This window comes from Macaca thibetana, chromosome 3 (assembly GCF_024542745.1).
Source record: "Macaca thibetana thibetana isolate TM-01 chromosome 3, ASM2454274v1, whole genome shotgun sequence".
In the NCBI taxonomy this organism is placed as follows: domain Eukaryota; kingdom Metazoa; phylum Chordata; class Mammalia; order Primates; family Cercopithecidae; genus Macaca; species Macaca thibetana.
The window spans coordinates 50822432-50850269 of NC_065580.1; the positions used below are offsets into that span (position 1 = coordinate 50822432).

Here is a 27838-nt window from a genome sequence, read left to right on the forward strand (position 1 = left end):
ATGTTTGATTTGGAAGCTATATTTGGAAACACTAATCTTATTTGAAATGTATTAGTCTTCAGATAGCTTTTAATTATATGATCTATTTAAAAGCAAAATGCACCAAAAAAGTATCTAAGAGGGAATATACATGTATAATTAGACATGCATTTTCTTGGTTTGCCTTGAACTCTGCAAGAATTGAAGGGGTAAACAAAGAGAAGCAGTGAGCACGATTAATCTGGTTTTCTGCAAAGCTTTTGATACTGTACTGAATAAAGCTGCTGACAGAAGCTATTAGCTTGGGGAAGGAAAGGCCATAGGAGGAACAGGTTATGAAAAAAGAGAATGGAAGGCAGAGGACAGTCCAACACGGAGAAGAAGCACAGGGGAAATGGCTTCTGCACGTTTCTATTTATTTACTTTTGTCAAAAAGCACAGAGAAGATGCAGTTAATGTAGTTTCCTAAATGACTTCGTTCCCTGGGGGGGAGGGGACAAAACTGAGAAGGAACTTGATAAATATGACTAGACAAAAGTACCATATTTAAATGATTCAAAAGACCTAGAAAATATATCTACATTCCAAGTGTCCTGTAAAATATTTCTCTATTATGTAACATTTTTCTCTTACTGAGAATCTAACTATAGATATTCTTTAATGCAACACAGTCTTCAAATCGATTTGGTTTGCAAAATAACAAGTTATTTGACTGGGATATTTTTAAAAGTATCTGAGAAACTTTCTTGCCATAGAGGAGTAGGAAAAATAAATATATTCTACCCAAACCAGAAGTCATCCCTAAGGAAAACAAACCCTAAATTTTCCCCTGGGTCTTCTCATGTGCTATTGATGGTGGTTGATAACCCAGAGCAGGTTTATGGTAGATTGATAGACATTTTTATTTTCCTGAAAACAGACCTTTAGATGCTAAGAGTTTTCTTCTGTAGATTAATCTCCAAGTTCAGCAAGGAGGTAGATTTCAAATACCTACATTATAAAAGACTTCTTGATTCTGTCCAAATTATTTTCTTTCTTGTAATGTCGCTGCCTTGATCCAGTAAGTGAGCCAATATTTAGGGTATGGAAAGACCTTTGTTAGAAAGAGTACACAGTGGAAAGCCTTTCTTTTATAAAACAGATTTCCCTCAGTTATGAGTCAAATGTGGTTCCTCATAAGAAAAATGTTCAGTCACCATTGAATGAGTGGTAGGAACATTGTTTATAGTTGATCTTAGAACATCAACATTTTATTGATAATAAATCACAGTTTATTCTGAAGTCATTTGGGTCTCATTGATACAAATAAAATACTAATTTGTGGAACCTACATGTAATGCCTGTCTTGTGGCTATCTTTATTAATAAACATTATCTATTGCTTGTTATAAATAGAGAACTGTGAGAGGTGATAAAAATACAAAAGGAGCCAGATATGGCTCTTGCTCTTCAGGGAATCACACTCATTCAGATGTATATGTATAAATTGACTGCTCATATACACACATATGTACATCAAAAAAGAAAAGCATGGAGTAGCATTATTGATGTATAAATTTGTTATAGAGGCCAAAAGTGCTCTAGGAATTCAAAAGAATGGTGACCACTAGGTAGTGGGAGACTAACCAAGGTTTGTGATTAGTTTGGACTTTAACTGATCATTAAGGAAGAATGATTCTAAAAGTAGTTTAGAAAAATTAAAAAGAGTAGAAATTACAGCGGGGAAAATCACAATGTCTTAAGCAGGGAGGGAGATAAGCATGGTATTTGAATGGTAAAAGAGAAAACAAGTAAACCAGTTTAAAGCAGCAAGTAGACCTAAGAAATGATTGAAAGTAATTTTGGAGAGGTGTTCTTTTCTTCCCTGCTTTCTTCATGAATGAATAATCATTTATATGTTCATTCATAAGTGAGCTACTGTGCGTCAGACATTCCTAAACAGTAGCAAGTAAACTATACATGAAGTGTATACAGCACAGTAATTGCAATATGGTGTAATTAGTACAAAAACATGAAAATATACATATATATTATGTACATGTCTATGTGTTATGTACATATACATGTAAAGGTATAATAGTGATATAAAGGTAAATGTAGCAACTCTGCATGATGGCATCAGGAAAATCCTTGAGAAAGAACGTGAAACATGGGTGGACATCCCCCAGGCAGACATGGAGAAGGACATTCCAGGCTCTGGGAGAGCAGAGGTCGAGTAGATCGTATGTAAAGCCATGTAGTAGATACATTCCAAGTGCCTTGGTAGGTGATTGAAGGTGGAGAAGTTGGAGGTGCTGTGAAGACAGGTTGGAGAGGTCATCTGTGGCCAGGAATTTGGGATAGATTATGGGATTCCACTTAAGGATTTTGAGTACAAGAGTCACGTGATCAGATCTGAGTTCAGAACAGACAGCCCAGCAGCTATATGTAGGTATGTAAGATAGATTGGAGTACTGGTGAAATCAGAAGCTGGAAACCAGTAGGAGGCTAGAGATGATAAGAAACAATAGAGCCTGGGCCACTGTCCTAGCAGAGGGGCTTAAGAGGAGACAGTTCACAGTATATTTGCCAACTGAGAATGAAGAATGAGAAAGAGCAAGGCCTGATCTCTGCCATTAGAGACTGGACATATGGTGGTGATACTGACCAGAATAGAAAATGTAGCAGAACAGCCAGCCACGGTGGCTCATGCCTGTAATCCCAGCACTTTGGTAGGCTGAGGCGGGCACATCACTTGAGGTCAGGAGTTCGAGACCAGCCTGGCCAACATAGCAAAACCCCATCTCTACTAGAAACACAAAAATTACCTGGGTGTAGTGGCACGCGTCTGTAATCCCAGCTACTTGGGAGGCTGAGGCACAAGAATTGCTTGAACCCAGAAGGTGGAGGTTGCAGTGAGCTGAGATGGTGCCACTGCACTCCAGCCTGGGTTACAGAGCGATACTCTGTCTCAAAAAATAAAATAAAATAAAATAAATAAAATGCAACAGAAGGGCTGCTTTTAAGAGAAGACAGAGAGGACTGTGATGAATCTGTTGTTTAAAATATGTCTAATTGTGAATGCACTATACTGAGTTTGAATTATATTCAGTTATGAATTCATTAAGTTCTTGAGTGAGAAGTGATATATGCCCAGTGTTGTTTTGAGAAGGTTAATTTTGCATCTATATTTTAGGAAAATGTGGTGAAAGGACATAGAAGATGAGAAAGCAGTTAGGAAATTATTGCTTTGCTAGATATATTTGTACTGAGATCCCAAAACTAGAGGTGAGGCCGTGGGAATGGTAGGCAGAGATGCTGGGAGTCAAGCAGGTTGCCCCTTGAGGAGGACAGTAGCTCCTTGCCTTCTGTCACTTTGTTTAAATTTACCCAGAACTTTAGTTCCTTCATTCTGTGAATACAATCTTAGTTGAGACATATTTGTTCTCAGTTGGACATCTTAATTGGAACTCAGAAAACAGGGTTGGCAGCGGTGATAACTGGTCATCCCAGTTTGTCCTGAGATTTAGTGTACTTTTTTGAAGAAGGGGAGTGGTTTCTCAGGGACTCCATGCAAGCAGAATTCATGCCATCAGTCATCTCCAAGAGAACTAGCTGTAGAAACCAAAAGGTCAAAAACTCATATTAACTGAGGGACCTAGAATGTACACAATTCAGACTGAAATGATTTTCTCAAAGAGTGATCTGAATGAAGAAAATTTTGCCAAGAGCAAAAGTGAAGGAAAATAGTACAGAGCATTCCCAAGGGTCACTGGAAACATTTTTTGAAGCCATAACATGGAACAATATGTCATTATTACTAAGCAGACAATTTTGAGTGAAATACAAGGGGAAAGAGCTGCATTGTTTCTGTTGTTGATATTTTTGTGGGTTTTTTTTTTTTTTTGTAATTTGGTCACTATTTAGAAAGGGTGATTGGTTAGACACAGGCCAAATGTTTAAGGTGGTATTTCTGTGAAACATTTTCATCTTAATAATTATTTCATATTTATTATGATGAAAGGCATTTAACCCTAGAGTATGTACAAACCTGAGTTGCAAGTCTCAGAAACAGTGTCCTAAAGTGATGTATTGGCCTCAGAGGAAATTCGTATGTACTTATACACAAATTCACCATAATTAATGCACCAAATCATACTTTTAAATGCCCAAATAATTTATATTCATAAATTTTTCATTTTGAGCCCCTAGATATTTTTTAATCAAAACCCATACCACTATCCATTCATCTGCTATTCAATCAAATGGAAAAGAGCCATATGTTTTTCAAAAATAGGAAAATTATCTAATTTCCCTTCTACTTCTGATGTCCATAGTATAAGCAAAAGAAAAAAAATCTGAGACACCTGAGTTGGCACTTTAAAAATTTATCCCAGAAACATGAGATGGGATGGCCAGAGGTCATGCAGTTGGTGTCATGGGGGCACCCTGCCTGTTTTCTTCTGTAGCTCATACCAGTCACGCCTTGTTGGTGCTAATGACTTCCCAGGTGCCTGGTAGCAATTCTTCATTAGTTGCTGTTGTCCTAGAAATCATTAGTGATCTGTGTAAGTCTGGAACCAATTTTCTGGAAAACCATTTAATACATACTTTAATTTCTGTAAATGTTGTCTGTGGAAAAGAACATTTCCACATTTTGCTTGCCATTGTTCTGAATCTGACTGGCATATAACACACTTTGGCATTTGTAATGAAATTACGTTAATCGTCTGTCCTTAACTATCTTCCTGGTAAAAGGAATGGGAAATCTTTGTTCAGATATACAATAACACTATTTTAAAATTGTTCAAATTATATAGAATTCTTTGCAGATTATGTTAGAGAGTTCATTACAATTTAAATTCATTTTATTATCAAAATTATTCTTTGTTTTTTGGTATTACATAGTGGTCCTCCTTATAATGGAGTGTTTTACTTCTATTTATAGAATATAGGAATATTGTATAGTTTGCTGTTTTATTTTTTTAAAGAGTTATTTTTAACAAAACTTTGATTCAATGAAATTTAATTCTATTTCCTGAACAAAATGTAAAGTAAAATGTAATTTTTTAAAAAGCTTTCTGTTATTGAGTTGATAGTATTATATTTTAATCAAAAATTTGAATTTAAAAATAATCTTTTCTAAGATTGAGTTTCTCTTAACTCATAAAATATTTTACTGCCCCCAAATGAGCACCATAATTTTAATGTCACAATAAATTAGAAAAAAAATGGAGAAATTCCAGGTTTCAAAGCCAGATCAGATACAAATTTTGCCTGATGCCTTTATTATTACCTTACATTTCCTCCTAGCCTATGTGCCTCAACAGGATAGACATGTGACATTTTTCTTTGGAAATTTGACTTATTCTTTTCAATGGTGTCCCTAGTTTAGCACAACATGGAGGCAAAATGTTTTCTGGAAGGATCTCAACTTACCCAGGGATGCATTTCTCTTTTGCTTCTCTGTTTGTTGGCATATAAATGACATAATGACCTTTTTAGAAAATAGATGTTTATTATAAAAATAGCATCTGGTATCCTCTAACATTTTATTGCATAAAGATAAATTAGTTTAATTTTATATAATATATTTTAACTTCTTCCCAATGGTAATGGCCTTCTTCAATATTTAATAAGGTAAAATTAGCATAGTATTACAATAACAATTGAGAATAATCAAAATATGCCCTAAGCAGTATTTTTTCAATATCAGGGTTTTTTCTCTCTTCACTAAAAAAAAAAAAAAGATGTCAACAGAAGTTTGGGGAAGGATTAAATTTGCATATAGACAGTAATATTTTAACAGTAGGATTAGATATTCCTAGTGATACCTGGTCTGAAAACCATACGTTCTACTGTAATAATAGCAGTCACCATTTATTGAGGCTTACCATGTGCTAGACATGTTCTAAGTACTGCACATGTTTTATCTCAACCTAACAGTAACTTGTTATTATCCTCATTTTATAGATGAAGAAATTGAGGTACAGTGTTAATTACATTGCTCAGGGACACGGAGCTAGTAAACGGTAGAGCAGGGCTTCAGACCAAGGCAATCTAATTCCAGGGTGCATGTACTTCACCACCATATCACTGGTTGGACACAAAATATGCCCACCAGAATGCTTAATTAGTTCATAAGAGCAGCACTTGGCCTTGAGACTTCTGGTCAATGTGCTGTATGTACATGACTAATAAGGTCTTATATGGAAGTCAAAGTTATTACCCTGCTGCCCGTTCACATCAAATAATAAATCTAAAGACTGTCAAGGTTGTTGCATTGCACACGTGGCTCTAAATATCTATTCCATGTTTGTGTGCATTGTGGAGAATAGATAGGTGAAACAGAAAGAGAAAAAAAATTCTAGACCAAACAATATGGTTAGGAATGCTTGCCTGCTATTACATTGGGTATTCTTATCTCTTATATGACTGAAAAAAAAAAAAATTCTTGGACTTTAGTGTCATTGTGGTTTGCTCACAGGTCTGACGTCCACAGTAATAGAAATCGTGGTAATGAAAGCTCACTTTTTATACCTTATGCCTACCCCATGCCACCTCTTCTTTGCTAGAGCTGTCACCCAGGAACTTGAGCCACGTTTTATTCACACAGGATTTCAAATGCAGCTCAGTAACTACTTCTCAGAAGAAATTTACTAATAGCTGCTTTGATGTGACTTTTTACTCCTTTTCCTGGCCCCTTCACACCCTAACCCAGTGTTTTGGGGTTTTTGGTTTTTTTCACTTCCTTTTTTTTTTTTTTTTTTGGAGATTGAGTCTTCCTATGTGGCCCAAGGTGGAGTGCAGTGGTGTGATCTCAGCTTACTGCAAACTCCGCCTCCTGGGTTCAAGCGATTCTCCTGCCTCAGCCTCCCAAGCAGCTGGGATTACAGACATGTGCCACCAGGCGACGCTAATTTTTGTAGTTTTAGTAGAGACAGGGTTTCACCATGTTGGTCAGGCTGGTCTTGAACTCCTGACCTCAGGTGATCTGCCTGCCTCGGCCTCCCAGAGTGCTGGGATTAGGCATGAGCCCTAGTACCCGGCCCCGTGTTTGTGTTTTAATAAAATAATCTGGAAGATAAATAGTCTTGAAGAGAGCCAAAGGAAGGAAAATTTAAATCCTATCATTAGATTCAAGCAGTAGAATTCCATGTGGAGGGTTTGGGTTTTGTTGTTGTTGTTGTTTTGGTTTTTTTGTTTTGTTTTTTTGAGATGGAGTCTTGCTCTGTTGCCCAGACTGGAGTGCAGTGGCGCAATCTCGGCTCACTGCAAGCTCCGCCTCCTGGGTTCACGCCATTCTCCTGCCTCAGCCTCCTGAGTAACTGGGACTACAGGTGTCCATCACCACGCCCGGCTAATTTTTTTTTTTTTTTTTTTTTTTATTTTTAGTAGAGACAGGGATTCACCGTGTTAACCAAGATGGTCTTGATCTCCTGACCTCGTGATCCGCCCGCCTCAGCCTCCCAAAGTGCTGGTATTACAGGCATGAGCCACTGCACCCAGCCGTGTTTTTTTTTTGGTGGGGGGGTTTGTTTTGGATAGAGGAGTCCTGTCCTGTGAGCCCCTTACATTGTCACACAGTAAAACTGTCTACTCACATAACCCCCACCTGCTTAGATTATAATAATTTCAGTAACACCTTCTAGATGATGATCATGATAAATATGTACTTGTTTCTTTCAATATGAGTATTAGTAATAAATTATAGCTTTGCAACATGGATTTTATTTAAATCCATATTTAATTTTATTAATGATCTCCAGATTATAAAGTGTTTTATTCTGGGTGTTTTACAGTTTCTTTGTCTTAATTAAGCTTGTACAAAGCCAAAGCCCTGTCCTGACTCTGCTCCAGGTAGACTGGCCTCCCTAATGCCCCATGAGCAAGCCAGGACGCTCCTACCACAAGGTCTTTCCCCGAGGCTCCCTCTGTCTGGAATACTCTTCCTGCACATGTCCCCATGGCTCAGTGCTTCTTCTTTTGGTCTTTGCTCAGATATCATTTTCTGGTGAGTTATTTCCTGAACCTGTGGCTAGAAGTATATTACACATGCGCATATACACACACATACATGCGCATACACACAAACACAAACACACATTGATATGTTGGAACCGCTGTACCCCCTCCTTTGTTTTATGTTTTTTCTCTGTAATACCACCTAACAAACTATATAATTTGCAGTTTATTTTTTTGTTTCCCTCCCTTTAGAATGTAAGGTTTGTGAGGACAGAAACTTTGGTCTATTGTGTTCGTGAATGTATCCCAGCACCAAGAACACTGCCTGGCATGTAATAGGTACTTAATTTGCTCAATGAACAAATGAATGAATGAATGATGACTTATGAAACATTAAAGTTTCAGCCCTTTGTCAAATAATGAAAGTTTCAGCCCTTTGTCAGATAATGTTGTTAGCTAATTAAATGCTGCTTTAGTTTTCTGTGACACCCTGATTTCTAAAGGTTTAGAAATGGCATTTTTTTGGAACTCAACTTACTCACAAATTCTGCTAGCAGGAGGAAAGGGTGTTGTGGCTTTCCATTGTTAAAATGCGGAGGTGGAGTTGGAAAACAATCAAAAGAAATGTTCCTCTCATTTTTTGGACCAAATGAACAAATCTAGCATTTGTTTTTGAGAGAATAAATGCTCTTCAAAAAGAGCATAAACTGTTCTCAAAATCTTTGAAGTATGTCACTGATCCTTTAACCAGTAGTTGGAGAAGCAAGTATCCTAGTGACAAACACAGGCTTTGTGGGGTTGAAAGCCGATCATAAGTTTACAAAGACTGATTGGGCCTTTGGCTTGTGACTAATGCCTGGCACTGACACAGAGGAGGCTCTTAATCGGCACAGCCACATATATTTTAAGTAAAAATGCTTGTTCTCAAAGAAATTAATTTTTTTGCCTAGTGCCCTCTTTCAGGTTAAAAGAATGCATTGCTCAGAATGTAAATAACATTAATAATTCTGCCATAGTGACATCATTTTCTGTAAAGACATAGGGAAACAGGTTATTTAGGGAGATGGATTCTCATTATTTGTTTCTTAGAGATTTTTCTTTTAATAATTAATTTGCTAGTTGTAAAAGCACAAGAGATCATATGAATAAGAGCAATGTTCCTAATGGCCTTCCAATTACAGGGTCTGTGTTTTGTGGTACTAACATTAAATCTAACATGTTTCTTATTAATACAATAAAAATATCTATTCTCAAGACCTGATCCAGACCCTGCACTCGTATTTGATTTCAGGGTATGAAGACCCCCTACAATCCCCCTCCCTCCAAAAACCATCCTGACCTGCTGGCTAATGCCTGAACTTCTCCTCCTAGGCTTGGTTTCCCTAATTCAGTCCTATATTTATTGAGTTGCTACTGCTTCAGTCACATATCAGACATGGGATTAGCGCTGTGAGTCACCTGTATATCTTCCATGTGCCAGGGACTTTCTGGTCTGATCCCTGCTGAAATGAAACCTCTGAAGTCTCATCCATATGTAATACTTTGGTGGCTCTACTTCAGTCCTTTCCAGGTAAAGATATTAGGATATTGAATAGCTGAGGAGAGGGGGAAAGGCTAGTACCTGTGTAAGAAATTGTGCATGATTGGAAGAGACCACAGAGTTTTCCTAGCTTCATAATTACAGAGGCCCCGCTTTGTCCACTAGTTGTAGGGATAAAAGGATACCATTGCTTGAACACCTGTGGTTCTCCGAGTAGTTGGCATGCTTTCTCCGTCCTTCTTAAGACTGTGAAGTATGTGAAAGTACTTCAGGCAGAAGTGTCTGACTTCCATCTATAACCAAGTGAAACAAAGAATAGCCTTTGATTCTTCCAGACACCCTCTGGGAACTCCGCGCTAGCTCAAGTGCACTCCTTCAGCAAGAGCAGTGAAGCCCTTTTCAAATGCAGTCATGTGCAGAACCACCCGTATGCAAAGCAGAGGGAAGTGGGGTTGCTCCAGAGGCCCTGTTCCTCACCACTCCTCTGTGCTCCGCAGAAGCTCTGGTCCATGATGCTGTGCCCTGGCTGAGGACACTGACCCCAGAGGTACTTTGGTGGTTGTCACAAATGCTGTTCTCCATTCACGAAGATGAACTGTTTCCGTTGTTTTTATAACTGTGGACTCAAACGTCAAATAACTTAGTCAGACAATGTGAGTCTCGCTTTGCCGATAACAAGGAACATGAATGCTATGAGGTGAATGTTTGTGTCCCCCCAGAATTCATATGTTGAAGCCTAATCTCTGATGTGATGGCATTAGGAGGTGGTGTCTTTGAAAGTTGATTGTGTCATGAGGTTAAGCCCTATTGGATGGGATTAGTGCCTTTAAGAAGAGGCCCCAGGAAGCTGTTTTGCCCTATCCTACTGTGGGTGGACACAGCAAGAAGTTATCTATGAACCAAAAAGCAGGTCCTCATCAGACATGGAATCTACCAGCACCTTGGCCTTGGATTTCCCAGCCTCTGGAATTGTGACAAGTAAATTTCTGTTATGTTACCCTGTTTATGGTACTTTATTATAATAGCCTGCATAGACTAAGAGAATGGAGAAGTAACTTAACTGCTGTAGACCATACTTTACTCATCTATAGAACATTTGATGTTAGAGAGCTGTAAAAAAGTTAACATATGAGAAGTACCTAGTACAGAGCGAGCCCTCTGTAAAGAGTAGTTGTCATTTTAAAATTAAATAAAACTCAATCCCAAATGATACAGAATTCTTCCATTTTAGGGGAAAAATGTAAAATCAATAGATTTAACGAGGGCTGCAAAATACTTGACAGTCTCTTAATCATTTAATCACTTTTTCACCCACTCTTAACCCCTGTAGTAATTAGTAGTTCTGTACCAAATCATATATGTCATCGCTGTGCCCCTTTTTGCTATAGACAAAACGTTTTTCATGTGTGGTGATGCAAATGTGGACTTTAGGGATACTAATGTAATAATGAGCCAGAAGTTAATGAACAGGAAACTGAACAAGAATGGGGCAGACAACTTGGCACCAGAGATGGCTGCGGGGCAGGAAGTATAAGCTAAGCATGTCCAAAAAAGGGGAAGTGATTCGGAAGACCATAAGGGTGAGCTGGACAAGGGGCTGCTTCTGGACCCACTGAGAACAGATGAGACTGCATGCCAAAGGCAAACAAGTCCCTCTCCTCACACCACACAAATAGAGTTTGTGATGAAGTGCCAATTTTCCTTCCCATTGCACAAGTAGTCTGTGTGCAATTTACCTAAGCCCTTGGATATGTCTATTTTGTTTATTCCTGATTCAAATGCATTCATTCTATTACCTAGAAAATTACACATTCCTTCAAGGCAGGGACAATGTCATTTGCTTTATATCCCTTTTAATATCCTTGACTTCAATCTGTGTGCAAGGCAACATTCAGCAGGAAAATGGAAGCCACTTTAGGAATTTTGAACAAGGAAATATACTGGAAAAGCTGGAACTGCAACAGGGAGAAAGAGGGGTGTTGGAGGAACATAAAGGAAGGAGAGGTGATCCCCAGATCCGAAGCAGTTAGCCCTTCCGGACTGGAGCCCATTAGCTTGTTGCTGAAGGTCCAAGTGGGTTGGTTGGACTTGAATTTGATTGTGAGTTCACTCAAGAGCTGCTATCTCAAAAAAAAAAAAAAAAAAAAAAAAAATCAATAAAGAAAGTGCTGGCCTTTCCTGGGCTGCTGGAGCCTGAAATCACATCAACCCTACTGCTCCTATAGCGATTGCCATCAACTTGCCTCATTTTAAGATTCAGAACCAAGAATCTTTTGTCTTCATCCTGCTTTCTTATTGCTCACCAGTACCTCCAATTAGCAGAACCCGATGGAAAGACAACTAGTAAGAGTATGGGAAATTTAGGGTGCAAACTCCTGGCTCCAGTAGTATAAGGTATAGAGGAATAGGTGTGAGCTAAAAACAACAGGTGAATTAATCAGCACACGTGTGATAGTGGAAAGAGCCCTGAGTTTAAAATTAGAAGACCTGAAATCAAGCCCATATATAACTCACAGTAATAATGTGATCTTGTACAAGTCACATAACCTCTCTGAGCCTAAATATCTCATTTGTAAAAAGAGAATAATAATAATAATAATATCTTACAGAGTTTGGGGATGACTAAATGGTATAATACATATGAAAACCTTTTAGAAATGATAAAAATGTCTGTGATTTTTAGTTACTTTATACAGTCCTGTTGGCAGTTATCAAATTTACTGCTTAGGAGACAGTCATAAGGGTTTTAAAATAATCTACAAAAGATTTCTGCCAGTATCACAATGTACTGCCTGCACTTAGACTTCCTTTATGACATAGGAAAACATGACTAAATTAGGGGAGACGTGAGATCAGCGTTGCTTGTCAATTTAGTAGATTTAAAAATGTTTTTTAGCAATTCTCTTCTGATGGGTCATATCCAAAGATAAGCAGCTGAGCCCTCTTAGCAGCAGGAAGGAAGGGCAGCTAGCCTTGGGTTACACAAATGAACTTATTAAGGCGATTTATAAAGCCATCTAGTTAATCAGAAAGGAGGGGAGTGAAAAGAGCCTTTCTTAGCCAACCCATGATCACCCACTGGACAATTAGAAGCACAGTTTTCATTATACTGTTGTAGTCCTCAGTTGGGGTCAGGCCTATGAGCTAGGATACAGCTGGTGGGTGGATGCAGTAAGGCTGTTAATTAATCACAAGGGGGTGGAAAGCAAGGATGAGGCATTCACACCGTTTGATTTTCCATGGCCCCGTTCCACTGCATTGACCCCCGTTTTCTAGGTTGACCTCTGTTAGATTTCTATGAATTGTTGCATGTTAGGTCTTCATTCACAAGTTAGCAGTGGAGTAACTTGTAAATGGATTTTAGCAAACCATTGATTTGGGCCTTCATTAGATGAAGCTTGGGTTTAATGTCTTTTAAATATTTTACAGTAAAATGCTAGCTCAACCAGTGTAAGAGATTTGCTGGATTTAGCTATTCATCTGTGCTTTTAACACTTCAGCTGTTTTATGCCAGTTAAAATAACAACAGCTAATTTTTTCCTAATGCTTTCTCTGTGTCAGCCACCATTCTAAGCACTTTCCACTGACTCACTTAAACTTCATAATAACCCTATGAGATAGGAGCCGTGATCCCCATTTTTACAGATGAGGAAATTGAGGCATACAGACCTTAAGTAACTTGCATAAGGTCAGTTAGTAAGTGAGGAGCTGGGCTTTGAATCAAGGTCAGACTGGTTCCAGGGTGTATTATTGACCACTAGGAAGCATTGCCTCTCAAAAATTTAAACTGCTGTCTTTACTTATTTGATGATTTTTTACTTAACTCTATATAACATATTTAACAAAGCAAACTTTTGTGGATAAAACATACTCCTGAATTAGCAAGCAAGTCTCTAGAACTTCAATTACATCCATGTTTTCAGGTTGTCCTTTCTGACTTTGATATTCGGTATTCTAACACTGGGAATTAAAACATCTTAAACCGTTTTTTTCACAAGTAAAGAAATGTACTACATAAAAGGACCAGAATAAGCATCTAGTGCCAACAGAAACTTGGACATATTATTTTACCAATTAGGAAACAGTCCCAAAGGGACCAGAGCTACTTAGTAGCCATGCAAGATCTAGACAGCATTTGGCCCTGGATGTATTTCTTACACTCGGAGTCCTGAAGTCACATAGCACTTTTAAATTAGTTGGTACCATTTTAAAAAACAGTTGATTTCATATAAAAATTTGAATTTCTGGCTAAAAGAAAAATGAGGTGATCTGCAAAACTGGGTGTGTATTTCCCTGACCACTATCAGCTAAAGCTGAGTAGCAGCCCCCTGCACTGTTTAAGCAGGGCCCCAGTGCCCCTTCCTCCACTGCACAGCTGTATTCTTTAGCTTTAACTGTTTGGCCCGTTATTAGGCATTTGAGTTTGAGACCACTAATTGGGAACAAAGACTTTCTGATTCCTGTCATGTTGTCTTTGTGTAACACCACAGTGTTCTTTCAGAAAATTATGGCCTTTTAGGTTTCAGATCCTTTTTTTAAATGTTTTAGTTTAAGATTTTAGTTAGGTTGCAACTCCTCTTATGGAGTAATAAAATTGTGTCTCTTCCTCAATCCTTTCTTTTCTCTTCTCTCTCTGTTGCTCTGTCTCTCTTTCTCTCTCTCTTCCTCTCCTGTTCTCTCTTACTTAGAGAATTTGTGGTGACATATTAGTTTCAGGCACGTTCAAAAGAAACATTGATCACTGTCTTCATTTAGATGCATTAAGTATATACATACATAACAAATATACTTAAAAACCAGTCAGTGATAACTATCGTTAGCCAGTCCTGACTCATGCTTACCTGTCAAGAAAGACACATTTGGGAAAGAACAAACTCTTTAAAATCAACTTGTCTTTTTCTGTGTTGTTATGCCAATCATTATACTGTATTAATCTCTGGTTTTCTAATTATATAGCATCAGGCATATGACTTCTAAGCATTTGCTTGTTCGCTGGCTATTTTTAATTCAAAAATAAATTGCATAATGAAACTAATTCTATTTCCCATTGAGATAATGCATTTTGAATTACTCAGAAGGGAGTCCAATTAAGTAGTATTTGCCCAAAGTAAATGCAGGAGATAATAAAATATTTCCATGGCATGTTTAATTCAGAACATTCATGCTATGTAAAATAATTTGGTGTTGGATTGGGGTTATATGGAGGAAGGAGTTGCCCAGAAATGCAGCCCTTTTCTTTTGATCTTGTATATTTTATCTGCCAACAACTGAATGACTAGAATCTGGACTCGCCGGTTTTCGCATTGGAAATGTGACTAATCCCAGGTGGTTTTGTTCATGCTCTCTGAAAGATTTCTCTCTGAAAGTGCCCAGATGTGAGCACTGTAACTCCAGCTTTGTAATGCTGTTTATCTGGCAGCAGAAACCCTATTTGCAGAAGTTAACTATCTTTTTTACATTTGCCATGGTCCAGCAGTGTTGCAGAGCTTTGAGGCTACAGTAGCGAGTTGATGACAATCAGCAGATTCTAAAGCCTTTTCAGAACCCTGAAAGAATAGATAATGATAGTATACAATGCCGAAATGACAAAAGAAATAATGGATAGTCAAATGTTGATGCAATTTAGCTTCTAAAAAACGATTACAGTTCATTTTCTTTGATTATCTTTTTCAAGTTTTAACTTTAATTCTTTATTGTTTAAGTACTGTAAAATGGCATTCAGAAAAACATTACCACATGAAATCTGTCAGAAATGTTTAGACAGTTGTAATCACAAAGAGTAGAAATGCTTGCTTTGTACTGTACTGTTGACCCAGCTCTGTCCTTCTCTGAGAGTTGCTGATTCAACTTTTTAAGGATCTAAATGATTCCTTTTTAAATGTTTGAGGAAAATGGTGTTTAGCTATTGTGTCAGATAGGAATGGTGTTCCCATCTGAATGAGTTAAACCAAGTACAGTAGTAGTATGTTTGCCCAGAACAAAGAAGTCTGGTGGTCAGCAATGGGAAAATATGGACCCAACACATCATTTTAAGGGCAGATGATCCTTTTTGCTTTCTGCTTTTCCCTCCTTAGTTTGTGTTCCTAGTTCTTATTCTTTCAATTTGACTACCGGTAATGCCCACATAGTATGCAAGAAGATTAGGAAGGGCAAAAAGGATGCACGTCTCATGACATCATTATTTTTCTAACTGACAAATTTATTGGATTTAGCTAACATCGAATGTTGACCTTTGTTGGCTTTGAGATGTAGCCTTTGAAATTTATGAGATTAATGTATAAGCCTAGTTATTATTTAACTTACCAAGTTAATATTTAGTAACACCATAGGCTTGCTCCAAAAGTAGGGAATAAATCTCTTTCTCTTCACGGGCTTCTTTTTTTGAAAAGAAGGAGACTCACAGTACCATTTTTTGTTATATTACAGTTGTTCTCAAACCTTAATGTGCATCAGAATCACCTGAAGGATTCATTGCAATACAGATTCTAGTCCCCAGCCCCAAAGTTCCTATTCAGTGGGCTTGGGGTAGGTCCAGAGAATTTGCCTTTTTAGCAAGTTTTCGGTTGATGCTGATGCTGGGAGTCTGGAGGCCTCATGTTCAGAACCCAGTGGGTTAGAAGAATTTTCTATTACAAGTCAAGATTCCTGCTAGTGAGAAATCTAGATAAGGCTTTAAATAAAGCCTGAATTTCTGTGACTTAGGTATTGATGGCATTTAATTCAACAACCATTTCTTGAGTGCCTACCCTTTGTCCAACATGATGACACTACCAGTCTTGAAAAGAGAAAGATGAGTCAAAGATTCTGCCCTTAAAAAGCTTTAAACAGATGTTGGTCAAAATTTACAAAATTTTAGCTAGATGGGAGGAACAAGTTCAAGAGATCTGTTGTACAACATGGTGACTATAATTAATAACAATATAGTTTTCTTGAAAAATACTAAGAGAATACATTTTAAGTATTTTCACCACACAGTGACAGCTATGTGAGATAATACATGTTAATTTGCTTGATTTAGCCATTCCACAATGAATATATATTTCAAAACATGTTGTACATGATAAATATACACAATTTTGTGTCAGTTTAAGAAAAAGGCTTACAAACATGCTTCAAGTACCTAAATGACTACACTTAAAGGCTGGAGAATTTATCTATATGTTTTCTATTTATACTGTTGGTAGTGTATAAAGGCTTTTTAAGGAAATACCAAATTTCTTTGATCATACTGTTTCAACTCTTCCAATGGTTATTTTGCATTTCTGTTTGAAACAGACAATTGTATACTGTGATCGCTCCAAGTCCTGGATAACTTTTGTTTCAAGGAAGTTTCAGCCGCGTTCATTTCATGTGCTATTCCAATCAGGCTGATCTTCAACCCCCTACCCCGCCCCTCAGAAAAATAAAAATATAGAAAAGCCATTGCAAGTAATAAAAGAGACCCAAGGTCTAAATCATAACCGTTAGCCAAAGAAATGAATAATATCTCCTCCAAAGAAGGAAAATTATACCTGCTTCAAAAATAAAAATCACAAGCAAATTCAGTAGTGATGGTCTATATGGTTAGTTACCTGTTTTCTTTTTGGTGGGAGAAAACACTTTCCCTACTGTTACTGGAAAGACTAATGGAGAACTCTCCCTGGCTCCTGCTAATTGTTGATGTATTCTAGGAAGCATTTAAATAGTGGAAATAGAAGTGGGACAGGTTCTTGTGTAATTTAAACTGTCTACCAACCTGAGAAAGGATTTGTGTCTCCAGTGAAATATGCTGTTAAATAAAGATAGGGGTATGCAATAATGTATGAATTGATGAGAAGTGAACTAAAAAATAAGTTTCTTATTAAATCTAAACTATTTGGCATATAAAGATGCATGTACATTAGTTTACTTACAGTTCTTAAAATACTATACTGATGTACATTTTTCATGTACTTTTGAGTAGCCATTGCCAATATAGGCAGTTGTTAAAAAAATTTTATTTTTATGGACTTAGGGGTACAAATGCAGTTGTGTTACATGGATATATTGCATAGTGATAAAGTCTGGGCTTTTAATGTTACCCATCACCCCAATAGTGAACATTGTACATTGTACTCAATAGGTAATTTTTCATCCCTCATCCCTCTCCCACTTTCCCACCTCTTGGAGTCTTCAATGTCTGTTATTCCACTTTGTATATTCCTCTGTATCCATTGTTTAGCTCCTACTCGAAAGTAAGAACATATGGTGTTTGACTTACTGTTTTCTGAGTCATTTCACTAAGGATAATGGCCTCTAGTTCAATCCATTCTGCTGCAAAAGACATGATTTTATTCTCTTTTATGACTGAGTAGTATTCCACAGTATGTGTATATGTATGTGTGCATGTATATACACTACATTTTTTTAATCCAATCCATTGATGGACACTTAAGTTGATGTCATAACTTTGCTATTGTGAATAGTGCTGTGATAAACATATGAGTACAGGTGTCTTTTTGATAAAATGATCTTTTTCCTTTGGGTAGATATCTAGTAATGGGATTACAGGATCAAGGGGTAGTTCTATTTTTAGTTCCTTGCAAAATCTCCATACTGTTTTCCACAGAGGCTGTACTAATTTACATTCCCACGAACAGTGTATAAGCATTTCTTTTTTCCCACATCCTCACCAACATCTGTTGTTTTTTGACTTTTTAATAATAGCCATTCTGGCTGGGTGTTAGATGGTATCTCATTGTGGTTTTCATTTTCATTTTTACTAGTGATGTTGAGCATTATTTTGTATGTTTGCTGGCCACTCGTATGTCTTCTTTTGCAAAATGTCTATTCGTGTTCTTTCCCCACTTTTTAATGGGGTTATTTGTTTTTTCTTGATGAGTTGTTTGAGTTCCTCATAGATTCTGAATCAGTTTTTTCTTTGTTGGATGCATTGTTTACGTATATTTTCTCCCATTTTGTAGGTTGTCTGTTTACTCTGTTGATTATTTCTTTTGCTGTGCAGAAGCTTTTTAGTTTAATTAAGTCCCATTTGTCTGTTTTTGTTTTTGTTGTATTTCCTTTTGAGGACTTAGTCATAAATTCTTTGACTAATGTTCAGAAGAGTTTTTCTTAACATTTTTATAGTTCTTCTAGCATTTTTATAGCTTCTTCTAGCATTTGTATAGTTTCAGGTCTTACATTTAAGTCTTTAAGCCATCTTGAGTTAATTTTTGTATATGGTAAAAAAAATAGGGGTCCAGTTTGATTCTTCTGCACATGGCTTTTCAATTTTCTGGCACTGTTTATTGAATAGAGTGTCCTTTCCGCAGTGTATATTTTTGTTGACTGTCAAAGATCAAGAGAGTGTACTTAGGAGAGCTTGAATGAACAAACCTCTTACATGTGTTTTATAAAAATTACCCGTTTAAGATTTCTTAAGACTTAAAAACTCAATGTACTGGAACCTCCCTATGTAAGATGTGCCTAAACATAATAAAAATATCATATCTGATTCTATAGACACTAAAGTGGAGTGGAAAAAGCGTGGGCTACGGAGTAATACAGACCTGGCTTTGAATTATGGTTCCTCCATCTACAGCCATACCACCCTGAGCGTGCCTGATCTTATCTGAATTATGGTTCTTCCACTTAATAGCTGGGTCTGCAAAATGGGAGGAGGAATGCTGACTTCAGAGGATTTGGGAGGATTAAATAAAGTAAGGTACAGAAAATACTTAGAAGAATGGCTGATACATGTTAATCATTCAATAAATACTTCCTTTTCCACATCAAATCTTTCTTTTTTTTCTTTTCTCCTTCTATTCCTTTTCTTCCATCTCCTTACCATTTTCCTCTTTCTTTTTCTCCTTCTACTCTTCCTTGTTCTCCTTTTTATTTTTGTTTTATTTATTTCAGTGAGTATTGTTCTATATAAAGGAATCATTTCACTGAATCTTTATCATCATTTTCATTTATTGAGGATAAATTTGATTTCTGAAATGTTCATTCACAACGAACACCATGCTAGTGGATAAGGCTTATAAATATTGCTCTAAACAGTGGATTGCAAACTATTGCTGCTGACCACACCTGTCCCTCTGCCTGTTTTGAGCCATAAATTATTTTTATGTTTTTAAATGGTTGAAAAAGAAAAAAAAGAATAATATTTCATGATATGAAAATTACATGAAATTCAAATTTCTGTGACCATAAATAAAGTTTTACTGGAACACAGCCATATGCATTTGTGTAATCCTATTGCTGCCTTCATGTGGTAATGACAAAGCAGTTTCAACAGAAACCATAGACCCTTTCCAGAAACTATTTGCTGACTATTGTTCTGAAGGAATGAAACATATATGCATTTTGATTTGGTTTTGAAGCTAGCTCTGAAACGAGAGTTTCGTGGTAGAAGCTGTAGTAGCAGGGCTAGACTCCATATTGAGCTTCCTAAGGTGGCTATGTGGACGAGAGCTTTCAAAGAGATAGATGGTGGAGTTTCTGATATAATTGTGTACACACACAGACAAAAATCCATCTCTCTGCTCTTCCCATCATGCCATTAACTCGTGACAAAATATAGTGAATGATAACTTTGTCCGAAGGAGTTGTGTGTTCCTAGCTTCCCAATGCTTTTAGACAATTCTGTCTCTGAAGCAATCAAGACACCAGTCTGGAGAGACCGGTCCAGTAAAGTTTCACTGAAACAAGCCCCATGAACAGTTTGGACCTGAATCCTTCCCCCTCCCCTAGTTAGTTCATTATCCTTGGGAAATCCATTGTCTCATCTGAGCAAACTGGGAATTCTATTGTTTCTCTTTGGGACTAAGACTGACCAGATCAAATATCCATTTTGAAAACTATTGTAAAGCTTTTTTTCCAAACAGATTGAAACCAATCACATATTCCCTGATAGTACCCCCGATAGAGCCAGTACCTGTGTTTGTGAATAAATGCATATTGTTCTTCAATTAAATACAGCTATTCCTGTGAGGATTAGTGATATAGTATTTTGTTCTAAAGGAATGGAACTGAGTGAATAGGAAAGCGTGGAAGGTCTTTTTTGTGTTGTTTTTGCAAGCATGTGGAAGACATGACACAATCTAGTATTCAGTGACTGAGACTGAGGGAGGAGACTGAGGAATAAAGCCATTGGGTGGACTTAGAGCTCAGATGGTTGAGGTAGACAAGCCAGTGGATTTAATAAGTTAGAGAACACTGTCCATCAATTGCATTTGGTGCTCCTGACTTTTCATGATGGCATCTAATTCCTCTCCTCTCTCAAAGTCTCACCCATCCGTTGTTCACATTGCTGCTTCAGTCATTCAAGGAGTAGATGAATGAGCACTTCTACACACAACTCTGATTAGTCATTCATTTGCTGGAGTGCTAATTATGTGCCAGGAGCTGTGCTAAGTGCGTGCAGCACAAAGCAGAACAAGAAGTGTGTCCTGCCCTTCCCAGCGAGGTGCTTACAGGCTCCCAGTGGAGACAGACTTGTAAACCAGTGTAGTGAAGTAGGGTGAGCTTCTAATGTATGTCTGCGTGAGTGAAAATCACTTCCTGGGGGCAGACAAGTAAACTAACAGTTGCAGTTCAGTATAAGCTATGAGTTGGGCACAAAGAAAGAACATCTGTCTCAGAGCAGGGAGTCTCAAAAAGTTTCCAGTGAGAAGATAGAGACTTAAAGAATGAGAAGGGGAAGGATGTGAGCCAGGCAGGAGAAACAATATTTAGGAAAGCCTAAAGACCTGGAAATAAATGGCATACTCTAGCAACTGTAGGTGGGTTGGGATAGCTAGAACCACAGGTGCAGGTGGGAGGGGATCACATAGAAGTGAACAAGTGTCAAATCATAAGGGACCTTAATGTGCTAAGTAGGAAGTCTGAACATTAACTTGGGAACCTTAGGGCCCTGAGCAGAGGAGTCATGTGATTAAGGTTTTGTAAAGATGCTCTGGAAGCTGTGTGGAGAATTGACTGGAGGATATTGACTCTGAAGGCAGGAAACCTTGTTAGAGCTATTTAGGGTATCTTAGTCTGGCCTGCAACACCTAAAAAAAGAAAGTAAATTTAGAGGTTGAGAAGAGAGACTCACCTGAACTGGGTGACTTCCTAAGGTGGTCAGGGAGAAGGAGAAGGAGAGAGGAGTGTGGATGACATAGGTTTCAGCTTAGAGTCCAAGCACCTGAGAGTAGTTCAAACATCAGATGTTTATAGTAGGAACAACAAAGATAAAGTAGAATAGAATTTTTGGACAAGAGACGTTTAAGAAATATGATAGAATTTGGAAATGAGAGGCTGGGCATAGTGGCTCACACCTGTAATCCTAGCACTTTGGGAGGCTGAGGCGGGTGGATCACCTGAGGTCAGGAGATTGAGACCAGCCTGGCCAACATAGTGAAACCCTGTCTCCACTAAAAAATAGAAAATATTAGCCAGGTGTGGTGGTGTGTGCCTGTAATCCCAGCTACTCAGGAGGCCAAGGCAAGATAATCGCTTGAGCCAAAATCGGACCACTGCACTCCAGCCTAGGCAACAGAGTGAGACTCCATCTCAAAACAAAACAAAAACAAAACAAAACCAAAAAAAAACCCAAGAATTTGGAAATTATAGGATGAATGGAGTAAGATAAGTGTAAGGGGGGGGGGGCTGGAAAAGGGACATTCGAGAGCTAAAATGTGAAGGAAGATTGTGGAACCAAAGGGAGTGGAACACTGAAAGGAAGGTAGCAAGGGGTCAACAGTGCCACACACTGCAGAAAAGCCAAGTGAGACCATGGTAGATAATGTCATTCTTTGTTCCAGGAGCCTCAGACTTGGACATTCAGGACCCTCCTGGAAGTGATCCAGCCTTTTCCAAACCCATCTCCTTTTACTCTCGGCATCTGTCGAATTGAACCGTTCTGTTTCCCACATGTACCCCTCATTCGCATCTCCTGCTCCTTTTCCTTTCCTGGAACAAGTGCTTCAAAGTCCACATCAGATGGCATCACCTTCAATTGTGACTAATCTGACATTCATCTCTCCCTTTCCTTGACAATCATAGCAATTTTTCTGTACATCTCTGTGACACAAATCACTTTCTACCAAATATTATGATTGCTCATGTAATTGTACTCTTTCTGCTCAGTTGCAAAGCACACAAATCATATTTGCAGAATACTTTGAAATTCAACTGTTAGGTCATACTAAAGACATGTATATACTAGTCTTTCACTAACAATCTGAAGAATTCTAAAACCAACTTCCCACCACCAAAATTTAGCTCTTAGAAATTTAATGATTTCTTATATGAAATCAGTATAGCTGACTTTCTCACAGCATTCTTAACATTGTTTGTTCATTTTCATAGACAATTTTAACTTTGATTACAAAAGGTCAGCATACTTAGAGAGTAGAAAACAGAGAGGCATTTTTAAACACTGGTTTTTAAAGTAGGCTGCACATTAGAATCATCTGGGGAGTTTTAGACACCCTGGTGCCCAGGTGCCACCCCTAGAACTTCTGATTTAATTGATAGGGCCTGTGGCCTAGGCAGTGGGAGTCTTCAGACCTCCCCAGGCGGCTCTAGTGTGCAGTAGAGTTTGAGAACTACTGTTTTTCAAGTTTGCTTGCATTTGAAAGTCATGTCTTTTACTAGTGATGACCACTTGTTTTTACATTGAAATGTGTGTGTAATTATAAATTTGTTTTTAACTGTCATATATTCTCTCTTTTTCTCCCTGTGCCCCAATTCATGAGGCAACAATCCGCAAAGGATGACTGACAGAGCTCTTATCTCTGCCAGGAGAGAAATACCAATTTATTTTATAAATGGATTGCTTTGGCCAGTTGCCAGAAAACAACAAAACCTTGAATATATAAAAATGTCTAGCTTGATAGAAAATACATTTGATTTTACACTAAAATTTTGAAGTACATTAACATTGTTCCAAGTACCAAAAATAAAAATAAATAAATAAATAAATAAAACATATTAACTTTATTCTTAGCAAGTTTCAGGTAAGCAAAAATTTCTTTTAAAAAAATAGGTAGATAAGTGCTACTGTCCCAGTGTTATATGTTTCTAGTAATCATGTCTCCAGAAAAAAAAAAATGTATATGGATTTCTTTCTTTAAAGAGAAATGAAATAGAAAGAGAGATAGGCACTGAGATATCCATCAGCTCATCCCAGACATTAGTAAAGTGCTCCAACTTGCGTTTTATAGGAGAAATCCTAACAGTGGTTTCCTGCTTATGTTCTCTGTTGGAAATCTTAATTTTAGTCCTTTCGTTACAAATGGTATAATATCTTTTGTTCTTTATACTGTACTTTGTTATACTACTAAGTTTGTTTACTCTTTATAAAGAGATGTGTACATCCAGAAGTACTAAATAAGTGATCATACATGGCTGCTTGCTATTTAAGCTATTTCCATATTTATGTAACTATTATGTCAAACAGGACTCACAGGGGACAATGACATAGCAACTTTAATTTTTCCCACTGTTGCCCCTACACTTCTGCTCTGTGGGGCAGTTCTGCTCCTGGAAGAAATCTCAGACACTTAATTCACCCAATTGTGTTTGATCAAAACTCTTCCAAACACTTGAATTCCTGAAACACTCCGAGTTTGGTTATTATTACATCCAGTTTGCCCATCTGTGTTCACAGCCAAGGCTTTGCCCCTTGCCCAGCTCAAGCCTGCTGTGTGGTCAGAGAAGCCCCAAGCTTGGCAGCCATCTCATGCTGATAGCTCTGAGTTACCTAGAGACCCTCCATTCCCCACACCTCACCTCCCAACTACCACTGGGGCTTTACCCTGCCTTTCTGGTGGGTCCAAGTGTATAACCCCTCCCTTAGCCCTTGGGCAGCCAGCTAGACCCCTCTGCCATCCTTTCACATTTTTGCCAAGATCCAATTCACATATTTCCTATGCCATGAAACCTTTTTGATTCATAATCTCAAGACAGCTTCCTTTTCTCTGAACTCTCATAGCACATCATGACTTTCCTGTACCATTTATCCCTTTATTCCTTGTATTTTCAGTGATTTATGGCACAGCCTCCTGTGTTATCTCCCCTACTATACTTGGAACTTTTTGATAACGCTCATCATTCATTTTTTTATTGTACAGTGTTGGGATTAAAAAAGAATATATTAAAATAAAAGTAAAGGCATTTATAAAATGTGTAGTTAGGTTATTATTGTATTTAAAGTTCACATTATATATGTAAACAAGTATATAAAGACAGGAAATTACTCAGGTATTGAATTTTGCTCATTTCATCAGGTTAAGAGGAAAAGGTAGATTTATATTTTTATAATTTTGTATATATTTAAAAATGGAAACAAATGCAGTCATTCAAAAGCAATTTATCTAAAATAAAGTTGTTATACGAAGTAACTATCATATTTATTGTGTTATATCAAAGAACAGGCAGCAGATTATTTCCTTTACAAAAGGAACTCATATCTAAAAACTGTTGGGACTTCAGAACAGGTTTTTCATCATTTAATTTTTAAATATATTGAATACCTTCCTGACTTTTAAGAGCTTTTAGCATAATAGGCCATTGCCTCCGTGTCTACCTTCCCTGTCTTCATGCAGAAGATAATTCATTTTTTTGACTTGGTATTAGTGACCGTACAGACCCAGACTAAAACCCAGCTTATTAAATATTTAAGAAATCATATTAAGGTGGCATTTGTGTCTTCTTTATAACAGCTGCGCTGTGTTGCCAGATCCTTTATTTTGTTATGTAAAATACAATGACATTGTTATTTCCCTCAGTCCAGTTAAAAATGGACAAGGATCAAACTATTTTCAGTAGCACCAAAGAAACTAAATATGAGAGTTCTAGGTTAATCTCATGATTTTTGAGGCAGTTCAATGAAAAACATTCACTTCAGATATACTTAGGGTTTCATCTTTCATTGTTGTCCAGTGGGAGGTCTCCATTCCAACACTTACCATTCTGTGAGTTCAGTCATTGTTTTTAAAGGTAGTTGTAGCACAATTGAATAGCATGGGCTGACTGCTGGATATGCTTAGGGTGGTAGTTCTTGGCCATCCCAGTAATTCTTTATTTACTCATCAAAACTGCATTGGCAATCCTCCTTGGTAGAGAGGGAGTAAGAGAGGCTTTTACCTCACATTTAAAGCTCTGGCCTCTTCCTGTTTATTGCAGATTGCAGCTTGTTCTGGTGAAAGGAGCCAGAATTGCTAGAGCTTCTAAGTTCATTCACCCATTGGGAAGAATAATGTTATTTTGAGCTATGAAACAAAATAACTGTGAAGCTACTGTTGTTGAGATCAGGCCAGCTCTTAACCTACAAGATTCTGTTGGTATGCTTTCATTTTGGGCTTTCATTGTATTCACTATTAAATGGTTTGGATACAAAAATTACCTGGAGAGACCTAAGACTTGTTTTCGATGATGAATGTTGGACTGGGCTGCTGAAGCGGAGTGTGCAGCTGAACATGTGGGACACCAGTGTCCATTCTGCATTGATGCTCAGACTCCTCTTTAAAACACTCTGCCCACATTTGTTTAGCTGTTAAATTATAAATAATACTCTCCTCCTTTAAGCAGCGTAAAGGTGGTGTTGCAGGCTGGGCATGGTGGCTCATGCCTGTAGTCTCAGCACTTTAGGTGGCTGAGATGGGAGGATCACTTGCTCAGGAGTTTGAGACTGGCCTGGGCAACATAGTGAGCCTTCTACCAAAAATTGGAAACAAAAATTTAGTTGGCTGTGGTGGCACATGGCTGTAGTGCCAGCTACTTGAGAGGCTGAGGCGAGAGGATTCTTTGAGCCCAGGGGTGGGGTGGGTTGGGAGGGCAGGGGAGATGGGGGAAGGAGGGAGGTCAAAGCTACAGTGAGATATTATCGCACCACTGCACTCCAGCCTGGGTGACAGAGCAAGATCCTGTCTCAAAACAAACAAACAAACAAACAAACAAACGGGGTTGCATAAGTCACACTGTGGGTGAAGGCATAAATCTCCCCAATTCCCAAACTTCCAGACAGAAAATATATATTTTTCTATATTTATGTATATATTTTGTACTTTGAGAATATCAGTGTTTAAAGGCACATAAAACAAACTACAACAATTATGAAACACAAAACAGGGCTCTGTTAGATTTGTGACTATGTAAAAATGTCAAATATTTTCATCAACAGGATATAAAAACAAAGGAAATAAAATTGATAAAACTATTACTAATGTCAAGGAAAAATGTGCCGATATCACATTCATGTAATCAGACTTTCCAGTGATTTTAGTCATGTTACACTTAGGCCAGGAAACCCACTCAGATTAACACCAAATAGCTCATCTCTTACCATATAGTCTTTATCTGGGTGTGTTTTCTCTGTTGCGTGGTATAATGGAAAGATGCCTTCTAAGCAGACAACCTTCTTTCAGTGGCTTGGCCTCTTACTTTCTATATGGGCCTTGGTAATTCACTGCCACTCTTCAAGCCTCAGTTTTTTCATCTGTAAAATGGGAGTCCCAGTTCATTGTTCCTTTTCTGGAAGAAGAGTTTTAGAATTCAGGATTATTGGAGTCGCTTCCAAGATGGCCAAATAGGAACAGATCTGGTCTACAGCTCCCAGCGAGATCGACGCAGAAGACGGGTGATTTCTGCATTCTGCATTTCCAGCTGAGGTACCTGGTTCATCTCACTGGGACTGGTTGGACAGTGGATGCAGCCCATGGAAGGCCAGCCAAAGCAGGGTGGGACGTTGCCTCACCCAGGAAGTGCAAGGGGTTGGGGGATTTCCCTTTCCTAGCCAAGGGAAGCCGTGAGTGACTGTACCTGGAGGAATGGTACACTCCTGCCCAAACACTGTGCTTTTCACATGGTCTTCACAACCAGCAGACCAGGAGATTACCTCCTGGCGTGGCGGATTCTATGCACATGAAGCCTTGCTCACTGCTAGCGCAGCACTCTGAGATCAACCTGGGATGCTGGAGCTTGGTTGGGGGAGGGTCATCCGCCATTGCTGAGGCTTGAGTAGGCAGTTCTATGCTAACCATGTAAACATAATGGCAGGGAAGTTTGAACTGGGTGGCGCCCACTGAAGCTCAGCAAGGCTTACTGCCTCTCTAGATGCCACATCTGGGGCAGGGCATATCTGAACAAAAGGGAGCAGATGGCTTCTGCAGACTTAAACATCCCAGCCTGACAGCTCTGAAGAGAGCAGTGGTTCTCCCAGCATGGCGTTCGAGATCTGATAATGGACAGACTGCCTCCTCAAGTGGGTCCCTGACCCCTGTGTAGCCTGTCTGGGAGACACCTCCCAGTAGAGGCCAACAGACACCTCATACAAGTGGGTGCCCCTCTGGGACAAAGCTTCCAGAGGAAGGATCAGGCAGCAATACTTGCTGTTCTGCAGCCTCCACTGGTGATACCCAGGCAAACA

At 38.3% G+C, this 27838-nt stretch overlaps 1 protein-coding gene across 41 annotated transcripts in view; it reads left to right on the top strand.

The window, feature by feature from the left end:
• NRCAM (neuronal cell adhesion molecule) overlaps nucleotides 1-27838 on the top strand; it is a 307399-nt gene that overhangs the window by 148821 nt on the left and 130740 nt on the right. The gene's annotated exons all lie outside the window — the stretch shown is intronic.